The following is a 17407-nucleotide window of genomic DNA, read 5'->3' as shown; positions in this document are numbered from 1 at the left end:
TCTTCGGACAAGACATGATCAAGTCAATCGGCCAATATGTCGCCACCTTTACCGCCCTGGATAGGGCTCAATCAAATATGAAGCGTGTCTTCAGCACAAACCTTTTTGGACAGGCCGGAAGAAGGGGCCGTTTTTCCGGCCGCAATTCCCAGCGGCCCTTCTCGTCCTTCAGAGGTTCTGGTAGAGGCTTCAACCCCTCAAATCAAAAATTCTACAACCGTCGAGCCAGAGGAGGACCTCGTAATAGAGGCTACAGATCCTGTGGAAATCCAAACTTCTCCAGTCCCGCAAGTAAGTCTTCCTCTTCTTACCCCTTCTTCCCAAGTAGGGGGCAGACTAAAACTATTCTACCACATTTGGGAGTCCCTAACTCAAGATCCTTGGGTTCTAGAGACCGTTCAGGGTTTCAAAATAGACTTTTTAGAAATCCCCTTTCAATCTCATCCCCCGAATCCTTTAACCCTTTCAGTAGACCACCAGAAAATCGTTGAAGAGGAAATCTCTTCAATGCTCAAAAAAGGAGCTATCTTTCAGGTGCCCTGGTCCTCCAAAACATTTATCAGCACCCTTTTCTTAGTTCAAAAAAAGGACAAAGGATGGAGACCAGTGATAAACCTTCGAGAGGTTAACAAATATTTAACTTACAGACATTTCAAAATGGAAGGTATTCACATCCTCAGGGACCTTCTTTTGAAAGGAGACTGGTTGGTGAAACTAGACCTCAAGGACGCCTACTTTACCATTCCGATGGCACTAGAACACCAGCCCTTTCTCCAGTTTACTTGGAAAGAACGTCTGTACCAATTCAAAGCTCTCCCCTTCGGTCTCTCATCCGCTCCCTGGTGCTTTACCAAAATGATGAGAACTATCGTCTCGATTCTGAGAGAGGGGTATCCGCCTCATCATTTACCTAGACGACATTCTGATCATGTCTCAAATCTATTCCCAAATTCAAAAAGACCTCACTACCTCCATCCACCTTATCGAAAGTCTCGGTTTCATTATAAACAGAGAGAAATCTATCCTTACTCCTTCCAAATCCTTAGAATTCCTCGGTTTCACTGTAGATACCTCGAACTGTCTCCTCCTTCTCCCTACCAAGAAGATCGCGAAAATTTGCAAGGAAATCAGGTATGTCCTAAAAAAAGACTCTATAACCCTACGAGAGTTAGCCAGCCTTCTAGGTCTCCTCTCATCCAGCATCCAAGCCATCTTTCCTGGGCCACTGAACTACCGCGCCCTTCAGAGATTAAAGGCGACAGCTCTCAAATCTGGTCTCTGGTACGAGAACTCTGTGACTCTCGACCAAGAAGGGAAATTGGAACTGTCGTGGTGGCTAGAGAACCTGGATGCCTGGAATGGCAAAGCAATCTTCGGCTCTGTCCCGGAATTCGTCTTGGAATCAGATGCGAGCCTCCACGGCTGGGGCGCTCGCTTCCTCGATCAAAACACTGGTGGCGCATGGTCCTCTGCGGAATCTTCCCACCACATAAACTTCTTAGAACTTACAGCCGGACTATATGCTCTAATGAGCTTCCGACATTCTCTCCAAGGCAGATCTGTCCTTCTCAAGATGGACAAGATCTCTGCAGTATCGTATATCAACCGCCTTGGCGGTACCAAATCAGCAGATTTATCCGCTTTAGCGAAAAAACTCTGGATGTTCTGTCTAGAACACAAGATTTCCCTGAAGGCGGAATATCTTCCAGGGAAGTCAAATCTCTCTGCAGATTGGAACTCAAGATTCCTCTCAGATCGTACAGATTGGAAACTCAATGTGAAGGTTTTCAATACCCTCTCTCTCTTTTGGGGTCCTCTAGACGTGGATTTATTTGCAAGCAGATTAACTTTCCAACTCCCAAAATATTTCAGCTGGATGCCAGACCCGGGAGCTCTAGCGGTGAATGCCTTTCTTCAATCCTGGTCAACCCTCCGGGGTTACGCCTTCCCTCCCTTTGCCATGATACAAAGGGTCCTTCAGAAAGTCAGAATAGACCAGTGTTGCTTGGTCCTGATAACCCCCTTTTGGCCCTCTCAGGCTTGGTTCCCCACCACACTCGAACTTTCTTGCGACATCCCCTTCCTCATTCCAGCGAACCAAGGTCTGGTCACCAACGCAGATGGACAAGATCACCACCTAATCTCTTCAGGGAATTTGAACCTTCTTGCTTGGAAAGTGTCAGGCAATCCAACGAACTGTCTGGCCTTTCGTCATCAGCTCTTTCCCTTCTCGGAAAATCATGGGCACCGGGAACTCATTATAGATACAACAACATTTGGAAAAATGGGTTTGTTGGTGCATGGAGAGGAACTTGGATCCCTTGGAGGCTGCTATCGTCTATATAGTTAACTTCCTCGTCGAACAATTCGACAGGGGTTTATCTTATAGATCTATTAATTGCTATAGATCTGCAATCTCCGCCGGACACTGCCTAGTCAATGGTAAAACGGTAGGTAAGAACAATGTTATTTGTAGAGTGATGAAAAGTATGAGACTAAAAAGACCTCCCAGACCCAAATACTAATCCATGTGGGATGTTAAAGCTATCCTAGACCTTTTCTGTTCTTGGCCAGATAACGCTTACCTCAACAGGAAATACCTTTCTTTTAAACTTGCTACTCTCCTATGCCTTATCTCTTGTCGTAGAGTTTCAGATGTGAAATGCCTGGATACTTCTCATAGATCTTACGATATGTTTGGAGTTAAATTTGATATATTTAGAAGAACTAAAACCATGTCAGACTCCATTTTTTATCCTCGTTTTGACCTTTGCAAGAAATTGTGCGTCTTAGACTGTATGAGAGAATATGACTTGAGAACGAAGGACCTTCGCCCTCCAGATGCCAAACAACTCCTTATCTCATTTGTTAAACCCTTTAAACCAGTTGCTTCCTCCTCCATCTCTAGATGGGTCAAATGTGTAATGAATTTAGCTGGAATTGATCTTTCTAAGTTCCAAGCTCATTCTCTCAGAGGTGCTATGGCAAGCAAATCCTTCTGGTCCGGTGGAAAGTTAGATGATATTCTTACAGCGGCCGATTGGTCTAATGCCTCAACTTTCGCTTACCATTACTGTAAACCTATTGAACACATGTCGGATGTAGTACTTCATGGCTACCAACATGCATAATGTAGCCTCCGGTCTTGTAATGAAATTGCGATTCTCCTATTAACATGACCAGAGAATCCGGATTTCATTAAAGACACGGAGGCTATCATTATCCCACCCTTTTGCTCCACTCCCTTGGTTGGTATATTTCCTGAACTATGTACTTGAGGCTATGTACCTTTATAATATGTATATATTTGAAACCTTGTACTTTGACGATGTTTACTTGTATTCCATATCAAGTTATGTCCTTACTATTATATTACCTTTTTTTATATACCTTCATTCTCCTTCTCCTTTCAGATAATTCTACATGATCATCTATCCTTCATCCTACTTCTCTTCGGACTTGTCACTACCTTCAATTTCAAGACCAAGTTGGACATTACTTCTGAACTTTATTTACTTCTTGCATTTAAAAGAGGCAGTCTGTTTACGTCTCATGCCATTTGTATCCTGACCACTACATTCTAGAACTGTTTCTTCCTTTGTGATGTAGTGCGGCTGTCTGTGTGACGCATTAAAGGATTAATGCATAATGATAGCCTCCGTGTCTTTAATGAAATCTAGATTCTCTGGTCATGTTAATAGGAGAATCGCAATTTGATAAGATAATAGGCCAATGATAAGAGATATAGGACATACAGAAATAAACATGGACAATAATTACCACACACCCTAGAATAGCAATGAAATTAATACAGTTTTCTATTTGTTTCAGAGGAAATAGGACAGTATGGGGGGGGGAGAAAACTCAACTTCAAGATCACCACCTACAATGCCGATATGTAGGGCAGCACCTCCAGCCTGATGGATCACTATTGGATGTGTAGGGCCCGGTTCCACATGCAACTACCACAAACTGAAATGGCCTCTGCTCCCTCGTGACTCTACCCCCCCCCCCCCTAGTGCTACCAGGTGTGAACATCTTCCAGTTACATGACTTCCCATGGGCCGTCCATTGACCTTGCTTCATCAGCACCAAGCAAAATGTACTTTGGAATACTATGGTAATGCAGTTCGAAAAGAAGTCCTATAGGAACATAGACTATTTAATAAGACAAGTGGTTATAAGTCACGTGGTGGCAGTCATTATGGTGGCCATCAGAGGGTTGAGCCAGGGGGAATTGGAGACGATCTGGCTAGGCCCAGATGCAGTTTACAAGCCCCCTGTGAGCTCCCCCGCAGTTGATCTTGAAGAAAAACTGGAATTAAAGTTGATTAAGATGGCCATGAAGGGGAAGGGAGTGTTGGTGGACAACTGGACTTTGGCAGAGGCCATTCAGACATTTTCTAATCTACAAAAGAAAATGGTCAACGAGGGGGGTGCCGCTGATGAGTGGTTCATGGGTTAATTTAAGTGGGTGCTGTCCTGGATGTCAGGGTTGTTTAAGGCCTTGTGGCATTTGGTGGTGCTATTACTCTTGGCATGTTTTATTTTTCAAGTGATAATAGCTTTTTGTAAAAGGATGACAGCTAAAATGTGAGGAACCTTTTTGGTTAGTAAAAGCGCTAAGGATGTCGCGGGATAGAGTAGTGAGCATAAGGTAAGCCCCCAGTAGATGGGAAGGTGGGAAAGATAGTTGAAGAATCAACTAGAGGGGGGATGATGTAAGGAAATAAGAGGAATACATTTCATAGGCGCAAACACACACATATAAAATCCCAAACCCCAATACAAACATTTCAGGTAAGGATTAGTTTTAAACCTATGTAAGTAGTGAACTGGCCTAGGCTAATACTTTGGCGTGATGAAAAAGATAACTGTGGGTTCTGCAGAAATACATAGGCAATAGTGCAAATTAGCTTTTGGAAATACACATAAAATGTTGTATGGTCAATTTAGCTGCGCTGAAACACAAATAGATTATATTTCCTTGCAGACTCAAACTTGACAGGACATCAATAATTACTATAGATGTCACAGAAGAAGTCACCACATTTCTGTATGTTAGACAACGAGAGGCAGACAGTAGAAACTGTTTTTACATGGTCATCGAAGAGGTTAAAACCATATTATTGAGTAAAATTGTTTTGGCTTACTATATTGATAGATTTTCCCTCCAACTGAGTCCTACATAGAGAAGAATACGCAAATATCAGCTGCGGAGTGCCTCAGGGATCCTCCCTGAACTCCACCCTCTTCAACACCTACATCGCCTCGCTTGCAGCCATCATCAGAAGCCATGGCCTCAAGTCAGTCTCCACCTGGATGAAGGACAGCTGCCTCAAGCTCAACCCAGACAAGGCCGAAGTCCTCATTCTGGGCTCCTCCCCCTCTGCCTGGGACAACTCCTAGGGGTCACTTGATAATAAGACTAACACATTCACAAGTAATTTGGTTAATCACGTACTCTATTTGTTGGTGCCGATTGGTTAATCCTCCAGAATATGAGGTATATGAAAATGAACTGAATGCGATATCACCGTCATGTGGGGAACGTCCCCAATCTGCACTCTAGTTTTTAATATTTGAATCACAAACTAGAGTGCAGATTGGGGACGTTCCCCACATGATGAGGATATCGCATTCAGTTCATTTTCATACCACTCCTGGGGGGCCGCAGCGCTCGGAACCCCCCCACACCCACAGACCACGCACGAAACCTCTGCATTATCCTGTAGTCCTCGCTCTCAATGAACCGCCAAATCAACGTCATCTCGTCCTCCAACTTCCTCGCGCTTCGCCTGCTTCAGAAGATCTTCAAGTGGATCCCTACCGAGTCCAGGAAAACGGTCACCTATGCGCTCGTCAACAGCAGACTTGACTAAGGCAGCGCACTCTACGCCGGCACCACCAAAAAACTTCTATAGAAACTGCACAACACCCAGAACGCCTCCGCCAGACTCATCTTAAACATTCCCCGCCGCAGCCACATCACCGGTCACCTGAGAGACCTTTAATGGCTGCCTATCAACAAAAAAATTACCTTCAAGCTGCTCTAACACACCTACAAAGCCCTCCACAAAACTGAACCTACATACCTCAACCACCGCCTCTCATTCTACACTCCTACCAGACATCTCCGCTCCAACCAACTGGCCCTGGCCACCATACCACACATTCGCAAGACCACGGCTGGATGAAGATCCTTCTTGTACCTCACTGCAAAGACCTGGAACGCCCTGCCTCTACATCTCAGGCAATCACCGTTGTTGTCTCAATTCAGGAAGGACCTCAAGACCTCGCTCTTGGACTGTACTGCAGCTCCCTCCCACTCAGTGCCTTGAGACCCTTACGGGTGAGTAGTCGCGCTTTACAAGAATCCCGATTGATAAGACTGCCTCATCCCTTACAAGAGGTGAATGCTCCCTGTTTGTCATTTCAGACTTGAAGGACGCTACATGGGACTGCGGAGAACATATTTCAATTCATACTGGTTTACTAATTTGCCATTTTCTTTTCTTCCCTAGAAGCTCTGCATTTGTTATGTATATCCCACCCCTCACATCAAACTTTTAGCATACATGTATACAATGACACTGTCCACGCACTCTGTATTGGGTGTGCAGTATGTTTTATGCTTGCTGTGCCACACGACACATGGTCAAAATTGGAAACGTTTTAGGTAATTGCAACTTTAAATTGATATTACATAATAATTCATCCTTACGATAGCCCCAGATATCAAGCAGATAGCCCCAGATATCAAGCATGGGGGGGGGGGGGGGGGGCACAAATGTCTGTTTTTATATAATAATGTAGGCTAAAATAAAATCGGAAATTTTATCTATCAGCACCTGGAAACTAATGGTTTATATCATTTCAGGATTGGTTTGCAAGTTAAAATGATTCTCAATAAAATACACTTATAAAAATACTGAAAGATTTGTTACTTATACATGACAACTTGGATACAAACAATTATTCTCAAATGACTTAACTAAAGTAATTATTCTACGTAAGAATGAAGGTAATAAACAAAACCGGCCACTGAGGGTACAACTGTGGTCCTTATAGTACTGCATTATTTGGTTGTCCGGGATAAGAGTAACCCGGTATTACCCAGCACCACATTCAACACAAGCAATAAGGAAGTGGGACTTAAAAGGCTACAAATCCTTCCTTAACCACAAAATACGAAAAAAAAACTGGTCTGGCTGAGGCAGTAAGGCGTGCAAATAAATTGAGCGCTCACAGGCTACAGCCTCATCCGACATCATCATAACACAACAGCACAGAAAACAGTAGAGGGACAATTGACCCATCCACTGAAAAACCTTCCCTCCCGAGTTAACCCGTAGTAGACTCTTACAAAACTGTACTATGCCTCGCATACCCTACCTCCGTTTCCGTTCCATCCTGAATCAGGCGGGAAGCTCGCAGCCCGTCACTGCGCTCCACGAGCTTTGGAAACCGATTTCTCTTGCTGCGTTTACGAATATTAACGACTCAAATATAATGACTACACTAGTCTTTAATAAACGATAACAGTACGGACAAGCATCAGAAAACTAGTTTGAAATGTGATTGACAGGTTAATGGGCGGATCTAGGGCGGTATAGACAGTTGTGCCGCTTCATAAAGTCCTGGGATTGGTTGGAAAGTTTAGCAAATCCCAGAAGACACTACACAATCAACTACCCCGGAAGAGATGGACCAGCCGTAAGTGGCCCGCCGATTAAAACAGTTCAGGTCTTGTGTTCGAACTCTATTCACGCAAGGTGAGATCACCCCCTATTGGAAAGAAGCGAGAACAGCAGTTAAAGACTTAATGGACAGAAGGCTGAGGCATGTGAACAGCCAAGAGAGGTCCCGGGCATGGTCAGGTCAGTGTTTGGGGAGGGGTGATCTACTGTCAGAGTGATTGGTACCAGCATGGGGGGGGGGCATCTAAGGCCGGTAGCAGTATCTAAGAAGTAACAAAGAGGTTGCGACAGTGTCTGATGTAGTATGCCACACTCAGCCATAGGACACAAAGTACTACCATGTGAGTACTATTGTGATGATGAACCCACGCAGGAAGTTTTGAAAGCTTTGCTTTACTAACAACTTGAACCTCAATTACAGCGTAAGTACAGTGACGCGCGTCCACCTCTTTCCAGCTCCCGTCTTCTGTTTCAGTGACCTCATATTTATTTTATTTAATGCAGTTTTATATAGCGCTAACTTTACCCAAAGGTGTCGGAGCGCTTTACAAAAGAATCAGGTAGGTATCAAAAGGTACACAAGATAGACTAAACACGCTAACAAGTTACATAAATAGAGTTACAGGTACACAGGATAGGCTGAACATGCTAAAAAGTTAGTTTACGTTTTGAGTGGCGGTATTTGTAATAGAGAATAGGCGCATATGGTGAGTGTACCTGATATCTGTAAAGTTCAAAATTAGTTTTTGGTGCTAAAAGGTATGGGAGAACCACCAGCCTCCCTGGACAGTTGTCGCGAAAACAACACAAAGTTAGCATCAAGGTACCCAAGCACACATAGAAAATCAAGTTGTCAAGGTTAATGATACAAATCAGTATATACCACAAAAAGTGACTCTTCGTCTTTTTCCTTTGAGTTCCTTCAGTTTAATAGTTTCGTTTTCTTGATATTTTCAATGTCTTCACAGTGGTTCCTGAGCCAACACGTGTTTCGTCGCCTTTAGTCTAATCATACATGCGACTTGTTCACGGCTAGGTACAAATTAATACGATAATCCATATTAGTCCAATAAAAAAAAACGAGGTTGTCAACATTTTTTAACATCGTAAACAAATGTGCTCCCAGGGTAGGTGTAAATACTATTGGCTACTAGTGGTGATAACACAAGGTTATAGTATCATAACTTTCACCGTGAAATTGGGTGAATACTCGCTTTATCATATTAGATGGTGATTGTCTTGGCACGGATAACTGTAGCGTGTGCGTGTCATATGTGAAAAAAAATTCTATATGTGAAGGTGGTATGTTCCATGCGGTGTCTTACAAATATCTCTTGCGGTATGATTGTAGATAGGAGGACGGCCACGGAAAACAAGCCAGGTGCTAATCATGCAGAAACGGCTATGAATGTAAGTATCTCATGTAAACAACTATAAGGTGATAAGGAAGTCCAAGGGACACTGACCTGAACACTGTCTTATGAAAACAATCTGGAATATATAAGGTTCAGGAAGGAAATGTACGCGGCTATTAGTAACCAGAATAGGGAAAAATTGCCAAGTGTACAGTCTTAAAGACAATCATTATGTTGAGAGAAATATACATACATTGAGTATGATGATAATTCCAGGTCATACGTTCTAGCGACGGGGGGGGGGGACAGGCATCCGCAGGGTCTATGCTGCTAACATATCAGTCATGCTCTGTATTTTAAAATAGTATCACCGTCTGAAACAAAGAGATAAATAATCTCCGTAAGCAAACTAAATTCTCACTATCAGAGTAGTGGCTACCAATCAGAACGATAGGTGCAGCCACATGTGTATGAGTGCACCGTTCGGGACTCTATCCTTACATCCGGTAGTAGGTGTCCGAAAGTACAAAGATTCGCTGCCCCCAACCGCGTCTGGCTCCAAATACGAGTTAGCGGTAAAAGGAAACCGGCATGTATATCGTCCGTGTACCGGTCATGTGACCGGAAATTGGTGTGGGTATATGTGAAAGGCCTGTTTCAAAGGCGCCATATTGGAACTGGTCAAGAATACGGTATCAAGAGGTCCAATAATACTGATGCGGACAATGCCCTTCTCATGTGATAACAATCAAGGGCACGAGTTAGGTGTATATTTGATGTGAAATTCTTGTGTCCGATGTACCTTGTACTCGGTAGTGCAGAATATGAATCATTATTTGTATGACGCATCCCAAAATAGTAAAAATCGTCATATTCCTCATGCTCACCATGGTGAGTCTATTCCATAGCCCAATGATATCTTTCATAAGAGCATACCTAAGTACATCCAAATGGATCGGGTGGCAGCCATCTTAGGTCAGGATAGGCCCTGTATGTCAAGCAGACAAGGAAACTTTATTGGTAACCAGTCACGAGCAGCACCCGGGAACGAAAAGATACTGTGGTGAATATATCAAAGGGCCAAGGAGCATAACGTATCAGTTAAAAGTCCATTGTTAAACCCTACACTCACAGTATTAAATTAGCCTCTGCAGTATGAAGTTACTATGCAGATGAAAGCGGAGTTATTCCTGACAATTGACAGGTGCACTGTACAACAATTCTAAGTGGCCATTTTAATTTGCCATGGAAGGGGGTGCCCTCGTAGTGATCCTTATGTTAAGATCAATTATATCTGGCACATCATATATACGTAAGGTGCTGAGTGAACCTAAAGATAACAATATTTATCTATATTAAAATATATGGGAGTATTTGTAAAAGAAATCACAGAACATACCGCTATGTATATATTGGGGACTATTTGTAAAAAATGGTGATTAATGGTGGCTATAGTGCATGAGTGAGTGACATCTTAAAACATAACATTTCCAAAATTTCAATCCCGTAAATTCCATTTGTCAATATTTACACAGCAAAGGAAGAAAAAACAGAACGTCAAGATAGCATCTATTCATGGTTAGAGATTGGACTTTAGTCTTATCCTAGGTGGTCCCTAGTATCTATTTGCCCAAAAAGTAGTGCAACTCATCATCAACGTTCATTCCTACATCAGTCGTACGTAGTTTGAGAATCCAGGATGCTTCATTCCTGCGGAGCATGAGTTCCCTGTTACCTCCTCTAGGGTTCCTCATGGTTTGCTCTATCCCATAGAATAGGAAGTCCTTGTGTGTACCCTGTGAGTGGCATTGCAGGATGTGTGCCGCTATGGGGTATCTAAGATCGCCTTGTTTGACTGCCCTCATGTGTTCACCTATCCTGACACGTAAGGGACGTATCGTGCTACCCACATACTTTCTGCTGCATCTGCATTCAATAATGCACACTACAAAGTTCGTATTGCAGTTTATATTTGTATGTACTTTGTAGCGCCTTTCGTTTGGACCAATGAACTCCAATTTTTTGTTGTACGCCCATTTACAGGCTGAGCAGTGTCCACATCTGTGGAAGCCCACCATATGTGTAGTCAGCCAGTTACTGTTGGTTGCGGGTGTAGGATAGCTGGGGCTGAGGAGACTTCTAAGACAGGTCCCCTTTCTATAGGTGATCTCTGGTTTATTGCCAACCACCCCCGTCATGGTCTCGTCTTTCTTTAGGATGTGCCAGTGTCTATTTAGACTTTTAACTAGCACCTTCGAAAGGTTGTTAAAGTTCGTGATGAACCTGACTTTGTTATCATCTTTCTGTCTGAAGGAACTCAAAGGAAAAAGACGAAGAGTCACTTTTTGTGCTATATACTGATTTGTATCATTAACCTTGACAACTTGATTTTCTATGTGTGCTTGGGTACCTTGATGCTAAAAAGTTACATATATGCAGTTACAACGCTAACAAGTTGCATATTTGTATTGTAAAAAAAATATAAAAGTTGTCAGCGGTTAGGTAAGAACAGGAGTAACATACATATTTACAAAGTTGACCTCGTATGAGTACCAGGTAAACTATTAAAGGTATACAAGATGGACTAAACACGCTAACGAGATACAGGTACATAGGATAGGCTGAACACCCTAAAAAGTTACATATATGTAGTTACAACGCTAACAGGTTCCATATTTTCATTGTAAAAATTTGAAAGGTGACAGAGTTAGGTTGAAACAGGAGTAAAATACATTTTTACAAAGTTGTCCTCATGTGAGTGCTAGATGGTCATAATGGGCAAGAAATACGTTGGGTTATTCCAGGAAGTGTCTTTGGAGGAGGATAGTTTTAAGATCTATTTGGAGGTCCTGAAAGAGGTGGTGGCTTGGAGGGATGAGGAAGTGAGTTCCAGATTCTGGTCGCATTACCAGAGAATGATTGAGCCATAAATCTTTCCCTTTTGAAGGTAGGAGGTTCGAGCAGTACGTTTTCCGCATTACAAGAAGGTCTAGAGCCTCCTGAGATTTTGATACAACAGTATGGGTGAGATGTGATCATTTCTTTTAGCCCCATATACGAAGACAGCTGCTGAATGGAGGATGGATTTTAGAGGGGAAAGGTGGGAAATGGGGAGGCCAGCAAAGAGAGAGTTCTATTAGTCCAATCTGGAAAGAACCAATGATTAGAGCAAGGTTGTTAGGTCTTGTTCAGAAAAGAATCACCAAACTTTCCCAGAGAAGGCGCTGTTGGTAACGTGCATTCTTGGCGATGGATTGATATGGGACTGTAAGTTGAGCCTTTTATCTAGGATGACGCCTTGAGATTTAGCACTGTCAACAATGATAGGCTTGTTGTTGAGAAAGTTCAGCTTGTTCATCCAAGAATGGATAGGAGGAGGAGATAGTGAGGTCTAGAGGAGAAGGAATTCTGTTTTGTAAGGATTCAGTATTAGTTGATGAGTAGACAGCCAGTGGTGGATGGAGTTGAGTCTGGTGTTGGGGATTGTTATGTGAATAAGTGGAAGAAACCTTTTGGTAGATTTGGGTGTCATCTGCATATAGGTGATGATGGATCCCAGATTTGTTTAGGATATTACTTAGTGGTTCTATGTAGAGGTTGAACAGTGTGGGCGTGATGATCGACTTTTAAGGGACACCTTGTCCAATAGCCTTTTGAAGTGGAGAAACAATGAACTATTTTGATCATCTGGGATCTGCCTGAGAGGAATGATTCGAACCATTTGAGCACTATGCCTTCAAAACCCATTCTTAGCTTTAAAGTGTTCAAAAGAGTGTTGTGATTAACAGTATCAAAGGCTGCGGATAGGTCAAGAAGGATCAGAAGACAGGATTCACCAGAGTCGAGTACTCGCAGGGCATCATCGATCACTTGAAGTAGGGCTGTTTCGGTACTGCAACCTTGGTTGAAACCAGATTGGAAATCCATTGTAAAGTTGCTTCCCCACCCAACTTTCTGTGATTTTAGCAAGAAAAGGAAAGTTGGTGAGAGGGCGAAAGTTGTTGAGATCTTTTGCATCAGCAGAAGGTTTCTCAAGAAGTGGGGTAACCTGTCCTGTTTTAAGGGCAGCAGGAAGGGAGCCTTGGTTGAGGAAGAGGTTTATCAGACTGGTCCAGTAGAGGAGTGTGTGGGTGTGAAAGTCAATGGCAATGTCACTGGGGATGAGGTCGATGGAATGGTTCGAGGGTTTAGAGGGTTTAGTGTCTAGAATGCTTTCAAGTAGTGTTGTTTCGGTGATGAAGTCAAAGTTCTGCCACAGGATTAGGGATTTGCAGTTTCGCTGGGGGGGTAGGATGGGTAACCTATCCACAAGTGATTTTACTTTTTTATCAAAGAATATTTCAATTTCTGCAGCTTTCTTGGGGGGTGGGGGGATCATCAAATAAGGTGGGAGAGGGAGAGATGTTGGTGCTTTTGATAAGGTCAAATAACTTTTTAGGTCTGTTTTTGGCAGAATCTAGGACGGTTCTGAAGTGCACCGCTTTTTCTTGGAAGATGTGTTTGTGGTAACGGGATCTTGTGAGGTGGAGATTGGATAGATTGGTGGTGGACGGAGAATGTCTCTATAATTTCTCAAGGCTCCTCGAGTGTTTTCTTTCTTTGTAGAGGGATTTATTAAACCACGTAGCAGAAGGAGTAGGTCTTTTCTTTTTACTTTTCAGTGGAGCAACATGATCAATTACAGCTGATAGGCTGGTGAGACATTGGGTGGGCAGGTCGTTGACATCATCGTAGGGGTCTAAGAATGAAAGAGAGCTCAAAGCTGTGTTGCATAAAATATCCAGGCCGTTGTTATTGATGTTGCAGAAAAAGGAAGTAGTTCTTTTAGGTTTGCCAAGAGTAACAGAATGAGTAGGACGAGTGTGGCATGCTCGGATATAAGAATGGTTCGGAACTGGAGGATGGGCCATCTCACCTTTAGTTTATTGCTATTGCTGATTGTTAATTTGTGTCTTTGAAGCCTTTGAGATATTACGATTCCCTATATACCCCTCATGAATGGCGGAAATGGTAGAGCTGTACGATGTGTGACTATCTGTGATTCATGTAAACAATGGTCTTTTAGTTGAGCAATGTTAATTTCAATAAAAAGAATTAAAAAACAGAGTAACAGAAGTAGATAGGTGCATAGAGAAGGGGATGAGGAACTGGTCAGACCAGTCCACTGGTATAGGATCAACAGCAGTTAGCATATATACTCTGGAGATAATAAGGTCAAGTATGGATCCCTTAGAGTCTGTCAGTTTTGTGTTATGTTGAACAAGATCATTTCCTAAGAGGAAAGTGGCAAGCCTGTTGGCCGCTGTATCTTCCAGATTGCCCCAGTGAAGATTAAAGTCCCCCATAAAAATCTGTTTGTTGCTTTATAAGTATTGGTCGCTCGCAAAGTCAGTGAGTTCCTCTATGAAGGCCGAGCTGTCACCAGGCGGGAGATGGATGGAATGAAACCTGACAGGGGAGTTTTGTTGTGTTTGAAACTCCAGAGAAAGGAATTTGAAGGAATGGAAAGAGCTTCTGGTAAAAGCTTTGAGATGAAAGGAGTTCCTGAAGATAACTGCTACACCTCCCCTGACTTTATCTTCTCTATAGTTCCTGAGAATTGAATAGTCAGTGGGGAGCAGAAGATCGGAAGAAGTATGAGAAGTGTTGTTGAGCCAGGTCTCAGTGAGGAAAAGTATATCCAGGCTGTAAAGATTAATGATGTTGGAAATTTTCAGCTTGGGTTTGTTCGTGGATTGACCATTGTGTAGCAGACACCGACTCTCTGAAATGACTGTTTTAGTTAAGGGGGAGTCAGGGCTTTTAGGCGTGATATGGATAATGTTCCTGAGAATAGGTGGCTGGATTGGAGATGGTGGAAGTTTGGTGGGGGTGAGGAAGATGATATAGTGCAGTGAATAGTGTTTGAGAGGAGAGGGTGTGGGGGTTGGAGTTGGAAGAACTGTAGCTAGCCAATAGATTGGAAATGCCAGCTGGTGACAGATTGTGTGAGGCTTTTTTGGGGCATGGGAGCAGGGTACTCCTTGGGAGTTTGGGGATGTGAGTGCTCGCCAAAGGAAGTAGGGAGTTAAGAAGAGTGGAAATTTTAGTACTTAGGTGGGCGATGGAAGTTTCAAGCCGGTAAATACAGAGATGAGCAGTCCTAGTTTATTTTTTAGGGAGTGCAGAGCTGGAAACGGAAAGTTGGGATGTTCGATGGGTTCGGGGGGGGGGCTCAACTTGAGAGGGAGAGCATGGAGAGGGGGTGGATGTAGGAATAAAGAATGGTGGGAGATTCGTCAAGAGATGTTGATTGGAAGTACTTGTCAGTTCAGCTGAGGAGTATAGAGAATTATCTGTGCATACATTGAATAAAATAGAATTATTGACTTCTAGCTGAGGAAGAGAAAGGTGAGGTTTGGAGAAGAAGGACAGGGGAGGAAGGGGATGGAAGTGGGACTATGGAAGGCAGGAAGTTGGGGGTAGAGAAGAGGGAGAGGTGGAGAAGGTGCGCAGGCTGGGTGTAGTGAGTGTATGGGGGCTAGAAATAAGCACAAAAAGGATGGTAGCCCCGGTTTGGTGGTTAAAGAAAGTTTTAAATTCTACTAGATTAGGGAAAAGGGAGGAGGTTTTCATACGGGGATGGTGGTTCAAGCAGCAGTTCTGGAGTGTTGGAGGGTGGAGAGAAATGAGAGGCTAGCCAAGGATGCATAAAAAAGGGAGAGGGGGAGCGGAGGGTAAGAAGGGAGAGCATAAGGTGGGAAAGTCGCTGTGAAAGCTGGGAAGTCAGGATATTGGAACGATGGAATGGATAGGGGGGTAGTTAACCTGGCGAGGGGGAAGTTGTCTGCAGAATTCTAGGTTGGTAAAGGGGTGCGGATGAGGGTGCAAGCCATTGGCTGGGAAGGCGTGTTGAGGATAGTATTCTAGATGGGGAAGTGGGATTGTGGGGAGGCGAGGCAGGGGTGAAGGAGGGGAACAGGACTGCCAGGGGGGATGGCTGTGCCCCAAGGGAGGACTGCAAGCAGGTGTTCCGGTGGATAAGGAGAGGCGAGAAAGAATTGAGGGAGGAGTTGGGAGAGGAGTCTGGAGGAATAGGAGTGCCAGGGATACCTGGATCGGACGGCCCCTGCCATATTTGTACCCCCTCCAACTAAATAACCCTGGTAGCGACCGGTTTTTCTGCCAGCCTGGACAATGAAGATTGGGGATGTTAGAAATGGGGGTCTCTAGTTGGCAATGGCTGGCCATTGTCCAAGTACGGACCCTTCTTCCTAAGTCCGAGTAAGCGGGCTACACCCTTTGATAACCCCTGCTCAACCCTGTGGTAACGTAGCACCAGCAGTTAGGCTTATCTCAGAGGCAGTGTGTGAAGCATTTATGACCATACACTGTTACGCAGTGAAGAACTCTACAAAGGGACACTACACAAGTAGTTATAAAAAAATAAGTATCTTTATATATAGACTTAAGACAAGACCAATAACAGTAAAAATCCACAATACTAGGAAAATAGGGTGACTCTGAAAATGCTGCAAAAATAGTTCAAAGTGTGCAAAGAGGAGTTCAGTTCAAGGCAGTGGTCTCGGCGACCCTTTTACTCACAAGATACCTGGATTCTGTAGCAAAGCAACCAAAATGTCGCTAAGGAGTTGTAGCGATGATTTTCCTCACGCGTGACCAGCGATGCGTTGAATCCTTGCCGCAAGGGAGGATGATGCGCTGATCTGTGTGTAGGACAAAGCGGCAAACTTCTCCACGCTAAGCCGGCGATGCGTTGAAATCCTTGCCGCTAAGGGAGGATGATGCGCCAAGCCTGTTGTGTGTGCGCGTTGCGATGAAAAGAAATAGCGCCCCGCGAGGGAGCGACAATCCTGATGCGATGAAAATGGCGGACGCTCGGCGTCCGTGCTGCGATGTCGTGAAGCGATTAACTCGATGCGATGATCTCTGGTTAGCGAGACTTTGGCAGCCCGCAAACAGGTGATGCGATAATCTTGAGGTCAGCGAGCCTTTGGCAGCCCGCAAACAGGTGATGCGATGATCTCTGGTTAGCGAGCCTTTGGCAGCCCGCAAACAGGTGATGCGGTGATCTCCGGTAGCGAGCACTCAGTGGCAGCAGCGCAATGATTTTCCTTACTCTCTTCAGCTGCGGCGGCTCGCTAACGGGCGCTGCGACGATTTTCAGCACTCTCTCTTCTCCACAGTAGAACTAGAGGCCCTGGAACTCACAGGAGCCTCACCTGCAGATAGAAATCCTCGCTGGAAGGAAACAGGAGGCTGGTGGTGGAGTCTGATGTGCCTGAGACTCCTGCAGGAGGCTAGCTCTTTTCTAGCCCTTGGGTGATTGCTGTAGCAAGATAAAATAAAAGT

General features: G+C 44.0%; 2 protein-coding genes across 7 annotated transcripts in view; one reads left to right on the top strand and one right to left on the bottom strand.

Moving 5' to 3' along the window:
- The window catches only part of MIS18BP1 (MIS18 binding protein 1), a 772466-nt gene that overhangs the window by 553235 nt on the left and 201824 nt on the right, over positions 1–17407 (bottom strand). For 2 of the 5 annotated variants that reach the window (XM_085627028.1, XM_085627032.1), the window contains exon 1: positions 7396–7700. The exons of the other annotated variants lie outside the window; for them this stretch is intronic. The gene's annotated coding sequence lies outside the window, so the exon portion shown is untranslated. Of the gene's footprint in view, positions 1–7395; positions 7701–17407 lie in introns of those variants that run through there. 5 annotated transcript variants of the gene reach the window in all.
- LOC146799479 (uncharacterized) overlaps positions 7675–17407 on the top strand; it is a 165390-nt gene continuing 155657 nt past the window's right edge. Inside the window, exon 1 of one of the 2 annotated variants that reach the window (XM_085627035.1) lies at positions 7675–7716. The gene's annotated coding sequence lies outside the window, so the exon portion shown is untranslated. Of the gene's footprint in view, positions 7881–17407 lie in introns of both variants that reach the window. The other variant, XM_085627034.1, reaches the window with a different exon arrangement.

The sequence above is a fragment of the Triturus cristatus genome, chromosome 9, assembly GCF_964204655.1.
Source record: "Triturus cristatus chromosome 9, aTriCri1.1, whole genome shotgun sequence".
In the NCBI taxonomy this organism is placed as follows: Eukaryota; Metazoa; Chordata; class Amphibia; order Caudata; family Salamandridae; genus Triturus; species Triturus cristatus.
This window is presented reverse-complemented; position numbering and strand designations above follow the sequence as displayed.